Below are 17,869 nucleotides of genomic sequence, written 5' to 3'. Positions count from 1 at the left end.
CAAAACTAGCTGCATTATACTCTTCTGATAAGACTGCTTTTTACTGATTGCTAAATAAGAACTCATGACAGTGTCCTACATTTTCATAAGAAATATGGTCTCTCAGATGTTAAAGAAGATAGTTTCAGCAATTTTATTGGTCACTCATAAAGAGCCCATTACCTAACAGTAGTTCAACCTCACATGTCATTTCAGGAAAGCTAATGTAGTCTGCACAAGAATAATATCTCTCTGTCATGTCTTTCATTTTTCTCCCCCTCTCCCTCCCTTTCCCCTCTGGCCCTCCCAAAAATAACCCCCCCAAAATTAAATATTTCTTCTCATTGGTTTCCATACCTGACATAGTAGTAATGTTGCTGTAATTTCTGTCTCTCTGGCCCTTTTCCCTGACTGGTTGTTTGTGAAATATTCTGCTGCACTCATTTGAAGTAGTCATTCAGTGTTTTTGAGGCTCCTCAAGCTTCAAGGCTGGAAACAAATAGAAGAGAGCATACAATTCACACTAACGTAAATGTCTAGAGTTAGGAGACTGTTTCCCTCAGTTTACTTGCTATATAGTCTTAACCCATTATATTCCTGCATTATTTAGAACACAGACTGCTGTTTTAAAGGGGCAGCTGAAATTTAGGCCACAATTTCACTCAAATACTTTACCCATCAGATCAGAACCACATATTCAGCTGCAGAACACTGGAAAGAAAACTTTTGAATAGCACTTAGTATACAAGCAGTGAAGCTACTTCATCAAAAGGATGAGACAGAATTGCTCAAGGAGGGAGCACTTCTGCATAATGCTCTTTAAAGCCTACTTGCTTTTAGTCTCCCTTAAGAAGGGGGATTCAGGACACGTTTGTTCAACACTGTCCCATTGCCTAATGATCATCTTTGATTTTGACTCTTCAAAATCCAGAAATTTCACTGAATTTCTCTTGGCACTTTCTCATTGGCACAAGAGCTCAGTTTTGTGAAGTGAAATTTCACTTACTCTCTAAATGCTTTTTTCATCTTCCTTCAGGCTCACATAGTGTTCAGTCGATGCCTCACTGCCCTGGGCTCAGTCTGTAGAGAAGTCAAGGTTGGAATAAAATAAAACCCAGAAATCTCAACCATTTAGTGTCAGCAAAGTTCTTATGATACAATTCAAACACAGACAGAGCCAAACATACTTTTTTATTTAATAAATCAGGCAAATTCAATGCTCAGTCTTGCCTGTACAGGTGAGAAAAAACTTTCCTCAGTGATTTGGATTCTGTACACTATAATTGTGCAACTCATACAAACACTTTTCAAGGAATTTATTGATTTCATGTTTTCATCTATGAACTCTTAAAATCCTCAGTAAAACAATCTCCAGTGTCTTGAGCACTACACCTAGCCAAAGATGCAGTAATTTCACTTCACTTAACAGCTGGATAGGGTGACTGACAGACATCACAGTGGAATTTTTAAAGCATGAATGTGGTTTCTTTTTACCAACTAGAGTTTCTTTAGTACCTCTGGTAGTTTTTTGAATGCTATTTTTTAATGTCTTATGACTTCTGAAACCTAGATTATTATTTCTATTCATTAGAAAGCTGATGTAATTTTAGTGAGGGAAATTTTGTTCTTTTATTCCACTCACATTTTGACCATATCTACACTACACATCAGAGGACTGTGCTTTGCACTAGAATAGCTAGAATGTCCACAGGGAATAGTGTGTTGCTGCATAAGATACCAGCCCAGCTCTAAGAAGTATGCAGTTTGGAGGTATGTTTATAGTTACATTATCCCTGAGAAGTTATCAGCCAGGCTTTAAGAAGCACAGCGGCTTGAAGGCATGGCTACATAATCTCTGCACCAAGCCCTGCTGTAGTTCAGGGGATTGCTTGTTCAGAACTTTTATGGTTACTTTTTCCTGCACTTGTACTGTGTGGTAAGAGAAATATTCCACTTCATGGCAAATCAGGGGATTTTGCATTCTTTTTTTAGTTAATCGTGTTGTGTTTTCTCCACATGCTGATTGAAAGTTAACCTTGTGTTGATTAATTGATACAAACAAATCATAATTAGCATTGTTCCAGAGGCTAACTCTCATTGCTGGCAAAATGAATTTTAGCTTCATTTGCTTTTGTGGACTAGAGCCTGCTTATGTCAACACTGACTTTTGCCTCAGAGAATGAAAACAATAGAGCCATACAAAGGAGAGTGCTCTTTTTCTATCAGTGTATTAAACAAAGGATAATATAAAGTTTGGATAGTGGATAAAGTTAAGCTATGCTAATGCTTATAATCAACTACCATTCTGTTGAAATTAGAAATCAAGCATTCCTGAGGTTTCTAGCTATTTTTCCAGCCAAGAACATGTAGTGCTTCAAACAATTGCATAGTAAAAACAAGAGACAGACTTTCTTGCACTTAAAGCAGTCAGCAGTTACTGTAAGTTCACCTTTAAATCATGGACACCCCACACTAGATCAGGCTGGCCAGAGCCTCATCCAGCCTGGTCTTAAACACCTCCAGGGATGGTGCCTCGACCACCTCCATGGACAACCCATTCCAGGGCCTCACCACTCTCAGGGTGAAGAACCTCCTCCTCACATCCAGCCTAAATCTCCCTACCTCCAGCTTCATTCCATTCCCCCTAGTCCTATCACTACCTGAGATCCTGAGAAGTCCTTCCCCAGCATTCCTGTAGGCCCCCTTCAGATACTGGAAGGCCACAATGAGGTCACCTCGGAGCCTTCTCTTCTGCAGACTGAACAGCCCCAACTCCTTCAGTCTGTCCTCATAGGAGAGGTGCTCCAGCCCTCTGATCATCCTTGTGGCCCTTCTCTGGACACGTTCCAGCACCTCCACATCCCTCTTGTAATAGGGGCTCCAGAACTGGACACAGTACTCCAGGTGGGGTCTCACCAGGGCTGAGTAGAGGGGGAGGATCACCTCCCTCGACCTGCTAGCCACACTTCTCCTGATGCAGCCCAGGATCTGATTGGCTTTGTGGGCTGCAAGTGCACATTGAGAGCTCATGTTGAGCTTTTTGTCCACCAGCACCCCCAAGTCTCTCTCCTCAGGGCTACTTTCCAGCCAGTCACTGCCCAGCCTGGATTTGTGCCTGGGATTGCCTCGACCCAGATGCAGGACCCTGCACTTGATCTTATTGAACCTCATGAGGTTGGCTTGTGCCCACCTCTCCAGCCTGTCAAGGTCCCTCTGGATGGCCTCCCGTCCCTCCAGCGTGTCTGCTGCACCACACAGCTTGGTGTCATCAGCAAACTTGCTGAGGGTGCACTCAATGCCACTGTCCATGGCACCCACAAAGATGTTGAACAAGACAGGTCCCAGGACTGATCCCTGAGGGACTCCGCTTGTCACTGGCCTCCACTGGGACATGGACCCATTGACACCCACTCTTTGGGTGCGGCCATCAAGCCAGTTCCTTATCCATCTAGTGGTCCACCCATCAAACCCATGTGTCACCTGTTTGGGACCAGGATGTGGTGCAGGACAGTGTCGAAGGATTTGCTCAGATCCAGGTAAATGACATCAGTTGCTCGCCCCTCATCTATTAATTTTGTCACCTGCTCATAGAAGGCCACCAGGTTGGTCAGGCAGGATTTGCCCTTGGCAAAGCCATGCTGACTGTTCCAAATCACCTCTTCACTATTCTTTTGAGCGAGTAGTGACTCCAGGAGGATCTGCTGCATGATCTTTCCAGGCACAGAGGTGAGACTGACTGGCCTGTAGTTCCCTGGTTCCTCCTTCTTACCCTTTTTAAAGATGGGGGCAATGTTTCCCCTTTTCCAGTCTGTGGGGACTTCCCCAGATTGCCATGACTTTTGAAATATAATAGAGAGGGGTTCAGCAACCTCATCTGCCAGTTCTCTCAGCACCCGTGGGTGTATCCCGTCGGGTCCCATGGACTTGAACACTTTCAGGTTCTTCAGGTGATCACGAACCTGATCTGCACTTACAATGGGCAGTTCTTCCTCCCCGTCCCTGACATTGTCTTCCATAACATCAGGAGTGTGGCTAGAGGCCCTTGCAGTGAAGACTGAGGTAAAGAAGTTATTAAGTATCCCTGCCTTTTCCTCATCACTTGTGACCATGTCACCATTTTCCTTTCTGAGGGGGCCCACACTTTCCCTAGTCGTCTTCTTCCCATTAATATACCTGAAGAAGTTCTTAGTGTTCCCTTTAATCTCCCTGGCTAGATTCAATTCAAACTCTGCTTTGGCTTTCCTAACCAAGACTCTTGCTGCTCGGGCAGCTTCCTTATATACCCCCCGTTCTACCTGTCCTTCTCTCCACTTCCTGTAGAGTTTCCAGTAGCTCCTTGCCCATCCAGGCAGGCCTCCTAGCATTCTTACCTGCTTTTCTCTTTGTTGGTACACAGAGCTCCTGGACACAGAGGAGGTGGTCCTTGAATACTGACCAGCTGTCCTGGGTCACTCTTCCCTCCAGGGCTTTGTCCCACGACACTTTGGCTAGCAGATCCCTGAAGAGATCAAAATCTGCACGCCTAAAGTCTAGGGTCGTAAGCTTGGAATACTTCCTCCTGATTGCCCTGAGGATATTAAATTCAACTGCTTCATGGTCACTGCAGCCAAGGCCATCTCTGAGCCTCACATTGCTTACCAGCCCTTCCCTGTTGGTGAGAACAAGGTCCAGCATAGCACCTTTTCTTGTTGGTTCCTCTACCATTTGGAGGAGGAAGTTGTCTTCTATGCAGTCCAGGAACATCCTGGATTGCTGGTGCCTTGCTGTGTTGTCCCTCCAGCAGATGTCTGGGTGGTTGAAATCACCCATGAGGACCAGGGCTTGTGACCTGGAAGCCGCTTCTATTTGCCTATGGAGGGCCTCATCTGCTTGGATCTGCTGGTCAGGTGGCCTGTAGGAGACCCCCACAGTAATATCTCCTTCCCTTGTCTTGCCTTTAATTTTAACCCATGCGCTCTCAACTAGCTCATCATCCCTCCCCAGTTGGAGCTCCACTGATTCCAACTGGTTATTGACATAGAGGGCAACACCTCCTCCTCTCCTTCCCTGCCTATCCTTCCTAAAGAGTTTATACCCATCTATCCCTACATCCCAGTCATGGGATTCATCCCACCAAGTTTCAGTAACAGCCACTATGTCGTGGCATCCCAGAAGCACAGTGGCCCTTAACTCATCCTGTTTGTTGCCCAAGCTGCACGCATTCGCATAGAAGCACTTCAGCTGGGCTGGCCCTGTCCTCCTCTTGTGACAATTCCCCTCAGTTTCCACAGAATGTCCTGGTGGATCATTCGTGGCTTGCCTCAGGGCAGCAAGTTGAGAGCCCTTACCAGCTCTCCTTCTCTCTACTGCTGGTGAGCTGCCCCTCTGTTTGTCACCGGCCAGCAGGAGACTATTAATCCCTTCCCCCTTCAAATCTAATTTAAAGCCCTATCAATGAGCCCTGCCAATTCCTGCCCCAGGATTCTTATCCCCCTCTGGGACAAGTGTGTCCCATAAGTTGTTTTCAGCTCTGGTGCCTTGAAAACCAATCTATGATTGTGGAACCCAAAGCCCTGTCGATGGCACCAGCCCCTGAGCCATGAATTGATCTGTCGGCCCTTCCGCAGTGTTTCCTCATCCATTGCTGACGTTAGAGGGATAGTGGAGAACACGATTTGAGCCCCCGATGCCTTTATCATTTGCCCTAAGGTTCTGAAGTCTTTTTTAATAGATTGTGAGCCTCTCATTGTTACATCGGCACTGCCCACCTGAAAGACCAGCAGTGGGTAGTAGTCTGAAGGACTCACGATTTTGGGAATTCTATCTACAATGTCTTTTACTTGGGCACGAGGGAGGCAGCTAACCGCTCTATGAAATGGGTCTGGTCTGCATATTGGGCCCTCTGTTGCCCTCAGTAGGGAGTCTCCTATGACGATGACCCTACGAGGTTTCTTTTCTGGGTAAGTTTTGATGGCTGGAGGGAGGTTGTAGACAGGCGGATGTTGGTCTCTTCTCCCAGGCAGCCAGTACCAGAACAAGAAGACACAGTCTCAGGCTGCACCAGGGGCTGTTTAGGTTGAATCTTAGTAACGGCGACGGAGATTGGAATCAATACAGCTGACCAATATGATCGAGTATTGTTCCTTTATTGTTCCAGTGTTGCAGGCCTAGGGTGCAGGCCTAGGGTGCAGGCCTGTAGTGCAGGTATAGCACAGTAAAGTGTAGAAGAAGAAGAGACAGGAAAGGCAGAAGTGCGTAGCAAGGGAACTGCTACAACTTATATAAACTCAGAGTGTCTTGTTGGCATAGCTCCAGTGGTTCCCTCTGAGTGGCCACACATTGCACTATTACAGATTATTGGTCCAACTGCTAACGATACGCAAGTTTTGTTGATGCAGGTGCATGTCCTGTTGTCCCAAGATAACTGTCCATGTTTATAGCTACCAGTGCCTTGTTTTAGTGACGAGTAGTGTGAGCAATCTGGCAGTGCAGGCCTAGAGCCTGACATGGTGGTAGGCCATGCTCAGCATAAATGCAGAGTCAGCTAGCAGTGGAGCAAAACAGTGCTGTGCCTGCAGCATGTAACTAAAACAAGGGACTGGTAGTTATAAACATGGACAGTTATCTTGGGACAACAGGACATGCACCTGCATCAACAACCTCATTGTGTCGTTAGTAGTTGGACCAATAATCTATAATAGTGCAATGTGTGGTCACTCAGAGGGAACCAATGGAGCTATGCCAACAGGGCACTCCAAGTTTATATAAATTGTAGCAGTTGCCTTGCTACGCTCTTCTGCCTTTCCTGTCTCCTGTTTCTTCTGTACTTTAGTGTGCTATACTTGCACTACAGGCCTGCTCCATAGGCCTGCACCTCAGGCCTGCAACACTGGAACAATAAAGGAACAATACTCGATCATATTGGTCAGCCGTATTGATTCCAATCTCCGTCGCCCATATCTGGCGCCTGAATAAACCTGAACTCGTGAACAAGGGATCCTCGGACTACCATACTGATTGACTCAGCATAAAGAGGTATGTCCGAGCGATACGGAAAGCCGGTCGAACAGCACTGCCCCGGTGCTGAAAAAATTAGCAGCGCGCGCTCAATAGGGAAGTGAATCTCACCCTGGCCCGGTGAGCGACCAGAGAAGGGGCAAGGGGGGGCACGCCACGACACAGAAGAGGCTGTGCTAAACGCCCTCCACCTATCCTCTCTGTGAGAGGTACTACTGGCAATTCTGGGATCTTAAAATGCCCAGAGTCATTCCCACGGCAATAAGCTTTTACTTCCGAAGCACAGGACGAAATTGCAGTCCAGCTGTGGGATGAGGTGCTCAATACTTAAAAAACCAGCTTTTCGCTATAGCACCGTGTGACGTATCGTCACGGACATTACAATCGAGAAAAGCAGAGCAGTCTACTCCCGATTCAGCTGCTGCGGCGTTTGGTTCTAACCGAGACGAGAGACTCGGAAGGCACTCCCCGCCCTCCACCCCCCTCCTCTCCCTGCACATCATCTGCCGCTCCGTCAGCATCCTCCTCACAATTTAATTGCCCGCTACTCCTTCTACACGAATTGCAGCTCTTTATTACCGTCCTTTTGCGTGGAAAAATCTGCTCCTGCCACGTCAATAGCGGCAGAAGTGAATCATGATCAAACTGATAAGGCGCATGAAATCAAAATGGAGGTCGCTACGCATTAAGAATTAGACAAAGGAGACACCACCTCCACCATCTTGGCAAGCACACCGTGTTTATTAACACACCACCACAGCTGCCCGCGCCCAGCAAAGAAACCCATTAAAACAAAAAAAAAATAAATAAAAAGCGGCGAAACCTGCGGCTCGGCATTTTCGATCCCCTTCATGAACATCTTCCTCTGATACCGCCAGCGACGGCTTGGGCTTGGAAGACGAGAGGTCTGACGCTGGGAGCCCGGACAGCGGCAACTCTGCCCTGCAACTCCTGGAGCACTTGCAGGCTCGCGATCACAGCATTTTTGCATCCCCACCCCACCGCAAGCTCCGGCCGCCCCGATGGTGGCCCCCACCACCCCGGCAGCGCTCACCCCGGCAGCTCTCAGCCCGGCAGCGCCCACCCCAACGGCACCCCATACTCCGGCTGTTCTCCTGGCGACGCCTCCCGCACACCCTCCCCATGGCCCCCGCGAGTACCAGCGGCTCCGATCAGGCGGAATCGACCGACGCACTGCCGATAGCAGCTACCCCCATGGCAGCGGCAGGAATGCCCCTAGCGGCCCCTTCCCCCCAGCGGTTTCAGCTGCGCTACACCCTCCCCCACCTCCTACATTCCACACGTTATCAGAGTATAGCACTCCGACAGAGATTTCAATTGAGTCCTGATGGGGTGATTGGGAGGTGGGAGGGACACTGAACTGTCCTGCTGCGCTGGTGGAAAGGTATTGTGGGAAATGTAGTCACAGATGAGGAAGGTTAACAGTGACTAATCTCTGAACTGACTAATGTTCTTTAACAGAAGCTAGACAAGCCATAGCTACCTATGGGCTACAGTCAGGATACACAACTGCTGTAATCAATCAGTTGTTTCCAACACATTTGTTAATCCCTTTTGACACACGTATATCAGCAAATGGTGTTTATTACGTGGTCTGAGAGCGATCATGGAGGAGATGGGTGCCTTACAACCTGGCCTCCCAACTCCCAGTCCCCACAAATTGGGACCTGATTATTATTCATTTGAAGGATCGTTTTCTTCACAATTTGCTTACAACCTGAGGATTCAACAAAGTCTGCATCTACTGAGTCATTGATTAAGGCAGACTCCACCCACCGATATCAATGGGTAGCCTGAAGGCATGCTTGAATTCTCTGGCACTCTCTTCCCACTTAAATAGACTCATTGTGACATAGACTTGTGACATCTATAAATCTATGGATGATATTCTGATTGCAACAAAAACATTACTCAGCAGGGCCTAACAGGGACACTTGGTTCCTTTGTCAATACCATCCCTTACATACGGCATTCAATACTAATTCAGACCTGACTCATGATATGAAGGTAAAATACTAGATATTTTGGCATTTAACAATGCTAATGAAGAAACTAAACAGGTTCTCAGCATTTTATCAACAGGTGCCACTGCCTCATGATGGCAGGACGCAACAACGAATCGACAAGCATCAATGTATCTAGCCACGGCCATAGAAGCAGTCCCCACCAGCACAACCACCACACCACCTGGCTGGAAATCATCGTGCTTCTGTGCAACCTAGGTACCTTAAATCAAAGTGCCTGACTGTTGGACAGACTCAAAAGGGTCACAGACCTAATCATTTTACTCGAGATCGTCGCAGAAGCTGCTCCTGCAGCATGAATATACCCCGCACGATGATACCAAACCAGGGTGCTTGGATCGCGGCCCCCCCCGCAGCCCCCTCTGGCAACGCATAGCGGACCTGACAACAGCCACATATCACCTTTGAATCCACAACACGTTGTCGAGTCCATTTGGCATGGTCCTTTGGGTCACAGACCCTGTGCTCTGTTAATTGGCAGATTGTCTACCTTTAGACAGGGCATCCTTATAATTCCTGGTTCAATACATTCTGATTATGACTGGGCTATGAACATTATGCTCTATACCATTGCCTCTCCTGTTCGCACTCTTGTTGGGACAGAAATTGCTCAGCTAATACCATCTGAGTCCCGAGTGCCTAACACTTCTAACAGGATCCAAAGGCAAGAAGGCTCAGGTTCCACCGATATGCCTAATACTTTATTAGTCCTAGAAATCCAAAAGAGAAAACTGGAACAGATCGTAACTGTCAGACACCCTTGTGGACAAATTATACAATTTTCAGCTATTGTGGATACTGGAGATGATGTCATCATTATACCTAGTCATAAATGGAATGGTCACTAGCCATTGCTCATGGCAAATGTTGAAGTCGTGTTTAAAAGGTATCCAAACAACCTGGGTTAGCAAAGAGCCAATGCAATTAGCCTTTAACTACAGCAAATCAATCACTCTAAGACCGTACACGTTAACCCTTCCAGTCGCTCTATTGGGTTGAGAAACCAGAAGTCAGCTAGGAGCAAAACTTGTTACAGTTCCTTCTTTGTAGTGGCTACTAGTCAGCAACCAACCCTCAAATTAATATGGAAAACACATAATCCAGAATGGGTGGAACAATGGTTGTTCAGACACGATAGGCTGCAAGTCATTAAGACCCTAATACAGAAACAATAGCAACTAGAGCATAGCTTGCTAGCCACCCACCCCTACCCCCACCCCCAGAAAAGGCAGGATTTTCTGGTACGACTCTTGCCAACCAAAGCTCTGTGCTGATTTAAAACTACAGTGCTAATTTCTTAATTTCTGATTGCAATGTCCTGAACAGATTTGTTATTTAGAGTTTTGCTAAGTTTTCCTGGTAAGCATAATAAATGGTAAGCATTTGGTATTTACAGATACCTAGTTGTGGTGAAGGCACATTATGCCCAGATACTGAATCTTGTCCCAGCATGTGGGCAAGTTCCCCCTCCCTTGGAGGGAGACAAAAGCCAAGGCATTAGCCAGGCTTGCACGCACCCAGCGCATGCAGTGCTCGTGCTGACACCAAGTATGGGCATAATTCTTGCTTCACGCTTTCTATAGGCTGAAGCCAGTTGTTTATGAGAGTGCAAATTGGTCAAGCCCAGCCTCGAGGAATCTAGAAGTATCACCCCAGTTGGTAAACAAGTTGCCCCCTCATTCACTTTGTCTCTGTGCTTGCTCGAGAGAGTAACTCTCGAGCTGCAGCCTTTGCCATTGAGCTTACTGTTCTTAGCTTCTGTCATACCTGCATGCATACTGAAAGCCCATGCATGGTGAGAAGCCCAGAGGGAGGACCTTCGCTGTTTCTGAGGAATCCAGCGTTGCTGCAGCCAGCCGTACTGACCGGGAGAGCCCACCGTGCCACCGGAGGACTGGACCGACCCGCAAGGGTAAGATCTGCCCACCGTGCCGGGGAGAAGGGACTTGATTGATACCGAGTCCACGTATGCCTAGCCCCGCCGTAACGGGAGAGAAGCCGCCGAGCGCCGCTCTGAGGAGCCGCCGAGTGCCGCTCTGAGCCCTGTGAATCTCAGGGAAGACTAAAGCATTGTTCGTGCCTATACTGCACCGAACCCGGGACCACTCTGAGAGTCCTGCTGCTCCTTTAAGCTCAGTAAACGAGAATCCGCCACCTAACGCAACTGCATTCTCTCCCCGAGGCTGTTTGCATCAGCCCGAGGACCGCCGTGGGTGGGCCGACCCCTGTAGCTTTGCCTGCTGCCGTCTCCTTCGAGCCCACCTACCGACCACCGTCGTCCCGCCCTGTCGTGCGAGCCGACTTTTGAGGGCCGATCCCACGGACTGACCCCAACCAGGTCCGATCCCTGTTGTCTGAAGGAAATTGAATATCTTCCACGTGCTGTCCATCCACTAGCACTCAGTTCAAAGTATCCACGTCTAGCAGAGTAAGCACTGACGCTTAGAAAGATTGTAATATTGTTGTGTATAGCCAGAAGCCGCCCATGTCCCGCCGAGTCTCCATCTAGTGGCCAAGGGGTGGAACTGCACCCTTCGTTATATAAATACAGAAAGGGTTTATAGATAGTTCAATTAAGTCCTAATCATAACACTAAGCCACTTGTGGAATGTATTTCACGAACGTGCACTAGAACATGTATATAAGCTGGTGATGTATCGGTTATTAATAGTTTGATAATTCATAAAAATAATATTTTCATAATTAATATTTCATATACACAAATTTAATAACCTCTCCACCACACTAGTACATAGTAATTGTTGTAATGTTGTGACCGGTTGAGGCTGTCCCCTTAAGAAAGGGAATATGGTGGACGGAATTTGGTAAACGAAAAGAAGGATCTAAACTAATTTCATTGGTAGATTGGGAGGAAGCACCTTCTGAACTGGGAGTGCAGAAGGGTATCCTGGACATTCCGGCACTCTTCTATCAGTGTTTCTTCTGCTCATCCTTAGGGCAGCAGCTCTCTGTGCTGGGCTTTCGGCCAAGGCTTGACCTTGAAAAACTGATAAACTGCAAGGCCTGTATTAATTACTTTCCAATTAACACATAACTGCTTCTAACTTTTTTCTCTTTCTCTCTCTTTCTAACCCGCTCTGGGGAAAGGGGGAGAGAGGGGAGAGCGGAGGTGGGGAACCCCCTCAGCAGAGGGGGGAACTCTCATTTCTGTGCTACTTTGTTGTATATCTTTGTATATATTGTAAATATTGCAAATTTGTATATATTTCCCTGCGTTTCCCTGCTTTGTAAATATACAGCATCCCATTGCTTTGCTAATTCAGCTGTGAGGTTTTTTTCCTTTTCCCTTCAATTTTTCCTTCCCTTTACTTTACAGGGGGGAGGGACGAGGCTTTTTGGCCTTACCCTTCCAACCCTACGACAAATGTGTAAGTACTTAGTAATGAGCTCACATTGTAAGATTTCTTTTGGTTCGAACCTTCTTAGTTATGTGCCTAGGCATCTTAAAGGAGGTCCATGTAATATAGTTAAGATTTGTACTACATAGGTATTAATTTTTAAAAAATAGTATTCCTTAGCTAAGGTAATGTCTTTATATTCCCTTCTTAGACATACACTACAAAAAATAAAAAAAAAAAAAAAGGTAAACAAAAAGGTAACATGTGCAATGAAAAAATGTAAAATTTAAATATAGAAATATATGACAAAAGCACAAAAACTCTGGATACAAAACATAGAGTACTAAATAACGGAATAATAATAAAAAAGAATTAATAGAAAAAAAGAAGGTTAAAAAATATAATCAAAAATCAAAAATAAAAATTAAAATAGAAAATAGATTAAATAAAACAAACATGCAAAATAAATAATAATTACAATAAAGAATACAAGATAAAAAAATGAAATAAATTGAAAATAAAAAAACTTCATTAGAATAACAAATTAAAATACAGATTAAAATTTACAATAAGAAAATAAAAATGTTAATAAAGAAGGTAAAAAAAAAGAAAAAAATACATATATAATGAAATTAAACAAAAATGAAACAGACTTCAAAATGTTAAAGAAATTAAGCAAAAAATTAATCATAAATTTAAAAATAGCTCACATTAAAAACAAACAACAAACAGTCAAAATTAATTACAAAATATGTGGAATCATAGACTCATGGAACGAGTCGGGGTTGGAAAGGACGACAAGGATCATTATATCCAACCACTGCCATGGGCAGTGACATCTCACACTGAATCAGGCAGGCTAGAGCCTCGTTCAGCCTGGTCTTAAACACCTCCAGGCATGGGGCCTTGGCCAGCTCCTTGGACAACCCATTCCAGGGCTTCACCACTTTCACGGTGAAGAATTTCTTCCTCACATCCAGCCTGAATCTTCCCATCCCCAGCCATGTTCCATTCTCCCTAGTCCTGTCATTTCCTAGGATGTCCCTCCCCAGCATTCTTGTAGGCTCCCTTCAGATACTGGATGGCCACGATCAGGTCACCTCAAGCCTTCTTTTCTGCTAACTGCAATCATCGCAATAAACGACAGCAGAAGAATCAAGACCATGAGGACACACTATTTCCCATGCAGTCCAACATCGATCACAATAACTGTTTTGATAATCTGGGATCAAACAGTATCAATCAGAAGAATGTACCACAGCATCATGTGAATTAGGACTGAATATTGTGGTTGCTTGATATCTTTGTATTCCCTCTTGTTAACTAAGTGTGCCTCTGAATGTAGACATCCTAGAGGATAAAGTTTCATCTTTACCTTTTGCTTAGTAGAGATTATTAAAAAAAAAAAAAAAAAAAAAAAGGGGGAGGGCGAAAGAGAAAATACCCCATAGCAAAAACTTAGCTCATGGCAACCCTAGAAATGCTGTAACCCTAGGGACATCAACCCTAGAAAGTGCTGTAACCCTAGAAACATCAACTTTGCAATGTGCTGTAACCCTCTCACCACAAGACAGCACGAACACAGCACAACTATCAAGAAAATGACAATCAGCAAACCTGCTTAGCACTGACATCAATGACTATCACGATAAATGAAGATGCTAAAAGAAATCATCTAACTTATAACTGAGTGTCGTGACTGCTTAACTGTTGTGTGAACATTAAGAGATCAGCATTACTAGGATGAGCAAAAACACATTATTCTGTGTAATTTTATATTGGGCAATGCAATGAAGCTCTTTTTGCTCTTGCTGTTTGCCTGCAAGTTTTCTGTCTGTGAAGCTAGAGCCTGGCCAGATCTACCTTTACAGATTAAAGAAATCTTGCTACCATTAAACAATTCATGATTTTTGACCATCCTAGAGAAAATAAAGATGCAACATAATCCTAAAGCAGATTGCAAGAGACAGTGCTAAAGATTGCATTTGTGCCTCAATCTGTGTGCAATGCGTTCAGGCATAATCAAGTCTGTCAATAAGAGGAGTGAAATGTAAAGATCAGAACTATTAAGATCTAAGCTCTTCTTTACAATGTTTATCTTTGACCATGTATTATGCCAGCACTGTAGAGCATTGTAACTAGTTCAACTTAAGCTTTGTGCCTTGTATAGGTTACACCAGTCTGTTAGACATGCTGCACTACAGAAATCTTGCTTTTCACAGTATCACAGTATCACCAAGGTTGGAAGAGACCTCAAAGATCATTGAGTCCAACCTATCAACACAGACCCCACGACTAGACCATGGCACCAAGTCCCACGTCCAATCCCCTCTTGAACGCCTCCAGGGATGGTGACTCCACCACCTCCCTGGGCAGCCCATTCCAATGACGAACGACTCGCTTGGTGAAGAACTTTCTCCTCACCTTGAGCCTATACTTCCCCTGGTGCAGCTTGAGACTGTGTCCTCTTGTTCTGGTGCTGGTTGCTAGAGAGAAGAGACCAACCCCTTCCTGGCTACAACCACCTTTCAGGTAGTTGTAGAGGGCAATGAGGTCTCCCCTGAGCCTCCTCTTCTCCAGGCTAAACAATCCCAGCTCCCTCAGCCTCTCCTCATAGGGCTTGTGTTCAAGGCCTCTCACCAGCCTTGTTGCCCTTCTCTGTACACGTTCAAGTGTCTCAATGTCCTTCTTAAACTGAGGGGCCCAGAACTGGACACAGTACTCAAGGTGTGGCCTAACCAATGCAGAGTACAGGGGCACAATGACTTCCCTGCTCCTGCTGGCCACACTATTCCTAATGCAGGCCAGGATGCCATTGGCCTTCTTGGCCACCTGGGCACACTGCTGGCTCATGTTTAGGCGGCTGTCAATCAGAACCCCCAGGTCCCTCTCTGTTTGGGAACTCTCCAGCCACTCTGACCCCAGCCTGTAGCTCTGCATGGGGTTGCTGTGGCCAAAGTGCAGCACTCGGCACTTGGACTTGTTGAATGCCATCATATTGGATTCTGCCCATCTGTCCACTCTATCGAGGTCCCTCTGCAGAGCCCTTCTACCCTCTAACTGACCCTCATTCACTCGTCCCCCTCCCAGGTGCTATGGGGAGGAAAATCAGAAAATTTGTCAGTTGACATAATAACAGTTTAATAACTGAAATAAAATACAATATATTATACAATTATTATAAAAATTGTAATGAAAAATAGGATAAACAATAAATGAGCAATAAAAGCCAAGAAAAGACAAGTGATGCACAATGCAATTGCTCACCATCTGTTGACTGCCCAGACAGTCCTTGAGCAGTGATCTGTCCCCTTTGTCCAACTTCCCCCAGTTTATATACTGACATTCTATGGTGTTGTAGGTTAAGGATAAAACCATTGAGATAAAAGTACTAGAAAGTCCTAAGAGGGGAGGCACTGGATATTGTAATTTGTTATTCTATTCCCTCTTCCTGTATCTGTCTGTTTAAGAGACAGCACCTCCACAATTCTCTCTCTCTGCTCCAGGTGCATGGCTTTTGATTTCACTTGCAACGTGGGTGAGGATTTGCTGGTGGGACAAAACCACAGCTCCTCTTGGCAGTGTGAATGCCCATGCTACACTGGATGTTCAAAGGAAACATCCCCTCTACAGATCAGAGACCCCACCTGGAGTACTGCGTCCAGTTCTGGAGACCCTATTACAAGAGGGATATGGAGGTGCTGGAACGGGTCCAGAGAAGGGCCATGAGGATGATCACAGGGCTGGAGCACCTCTCCTACGAGGACAGACTGAAGGAGTTGGGGCCGTTCAGTCTGGAGAAGAGAAGGCTCCAAGGTGACCTAATTGTGGCCTTCCAGTATCTGAAGGGGGCCTACAGGAAGGCTGGGGAAGGACTTCTCAGGATATCAGATAGTGATAGGACTAGGGGGAATGGAATGAAGCTGGAGGTGGGGAGATTCAGGCTGGATGTGAGGAGGAGGTTCTTCACCATGAGAGTGGTGAAACCCTGGAATGGGTTGTCCAGGAAGGTGGTTGGGGTGCCGTCCCTGGAGGTGTTTAAGACCAGGCTTGATGAGGCTCTGACCAGCCTGATCTAGTGTGGGGTGTCCCTGCCCATGGCAGGGGGGTTGGAACTAGATGATCCTTGTGGTCCCTTCCAACCCTGACTGATACTATGATACGATGGTCACACAACCAGTGCCACATGGAGTAAGTGGGTAGTGTTGATCACACAACAAACTCATCTGGGGAACTCCAACCACCCAGGAATCCTGGAAGAAATCATAGACTGGCCAACAGACAGAAATTTCAGAGCATTGCCAGAGGAGATGGCTTGTGCCCAAGAGGCACCACCATATAGTGAGTTATCAGAAGATAAAAGGCATTGTTTTGTTTGCTGACAGATCCTGTTGTGTGGTAGAAAAACCACAGAAGTAAAAACCATCCAATTAGCCCTAGAAACTGCTGAGCAAGTACTTTATCTCTGTATTGACTCATGGATCATGGGTAATGCCCTCTAGGGATAGCTACAGCAATTAGTAGCAGCACAGAAGCTTGGAAGTAGCTGCATTGTGACTGCTATACAGCTTAGCTTTACCTTACTTGCTTCTGTGTTTGCAGTAGCATCTTGTATGGGATGAGGACAACTCCCATGACCAGATTGCTCACAAAAACAAAAAGGGGGATTTGTGGCAATGCCAGTGACGAGCAGTGTGAGCAGTCTGGCAGTGTAGGCCTAGAGCCTGACATGGTGGTAGGCCATGCTCAGCATAAATGCAGAGTCAGCTAGCAGTGGAGCAAAACAGTGCTGTGCCTGCAGCATGTAACTAAAACAAGACACTGGTAGCTATAAACATGGACAGTTATCTTGGGACAACAGGACATGCACCTGCATCAACAACCCCGTTGTGTCGTTAGTAGTTGGACCAATAATCTGTAATAGTGCAATGTGTGGTCACTCATAGGGAACCAATGGAGCTATGCCAACAGGGCACTCCGAGTTTATATAAGTTGTAGCAGTTGCCTTGCTACGCACTTCTGCCTTTCCTGTCTCCTGTTTCTTTTACACTTTACCGTGCTATACTTGCACTACAGGCTTGCTCCATAGGCCTGCACCATCGGCCTGCAACACTGGAACAATAAAGGAACAATACTCGATCATATTGGTCAGCCGTATTGATTCCCATCTCCGTCGCCGACATTATTTTTATGCTTGCAATTGATTTTGCTTAATTTTTTAATTTATTTTCATTACAATTTTATTTTTTGTAAATTATTTTTATATTTTTTTTTAATTCTAATTTGAGCAGTTTCATATTTTATTTAGAATTTATATCTTTTATTAATTATTTTTGTTTCTTTTTGTTATTTCATTTTTAGTTATTATTTTATATTGTGAATTAATTATTTTTAAATTTTTAATATTTTTACTTTTAACCTCGTTCTTTTGTTTAATCTTTAATTCATTTTAATTTTAGTTTTTAAATTATTTTTATACTGTTTTAATTT

Source organism: Melanerpes formicivorus, unplaced genomic scaffold (assembly GCF_026170545.1).
Source record: "Melanerpes formicivorus ecotype bairdi unplaced genomic scaffold, bMelFor1.0.p_v2 SCAF_195, whole genome shotgun sequence".
Taxonomy (NCBI): Eukaryota; Metazoa; Chordata; class Aves; order Piciformes; family Picidae; genus Melanerpes; species Melanerpes formicivorus.
This window is presented reverse-complemented; position numbering follows the sequence as displayed.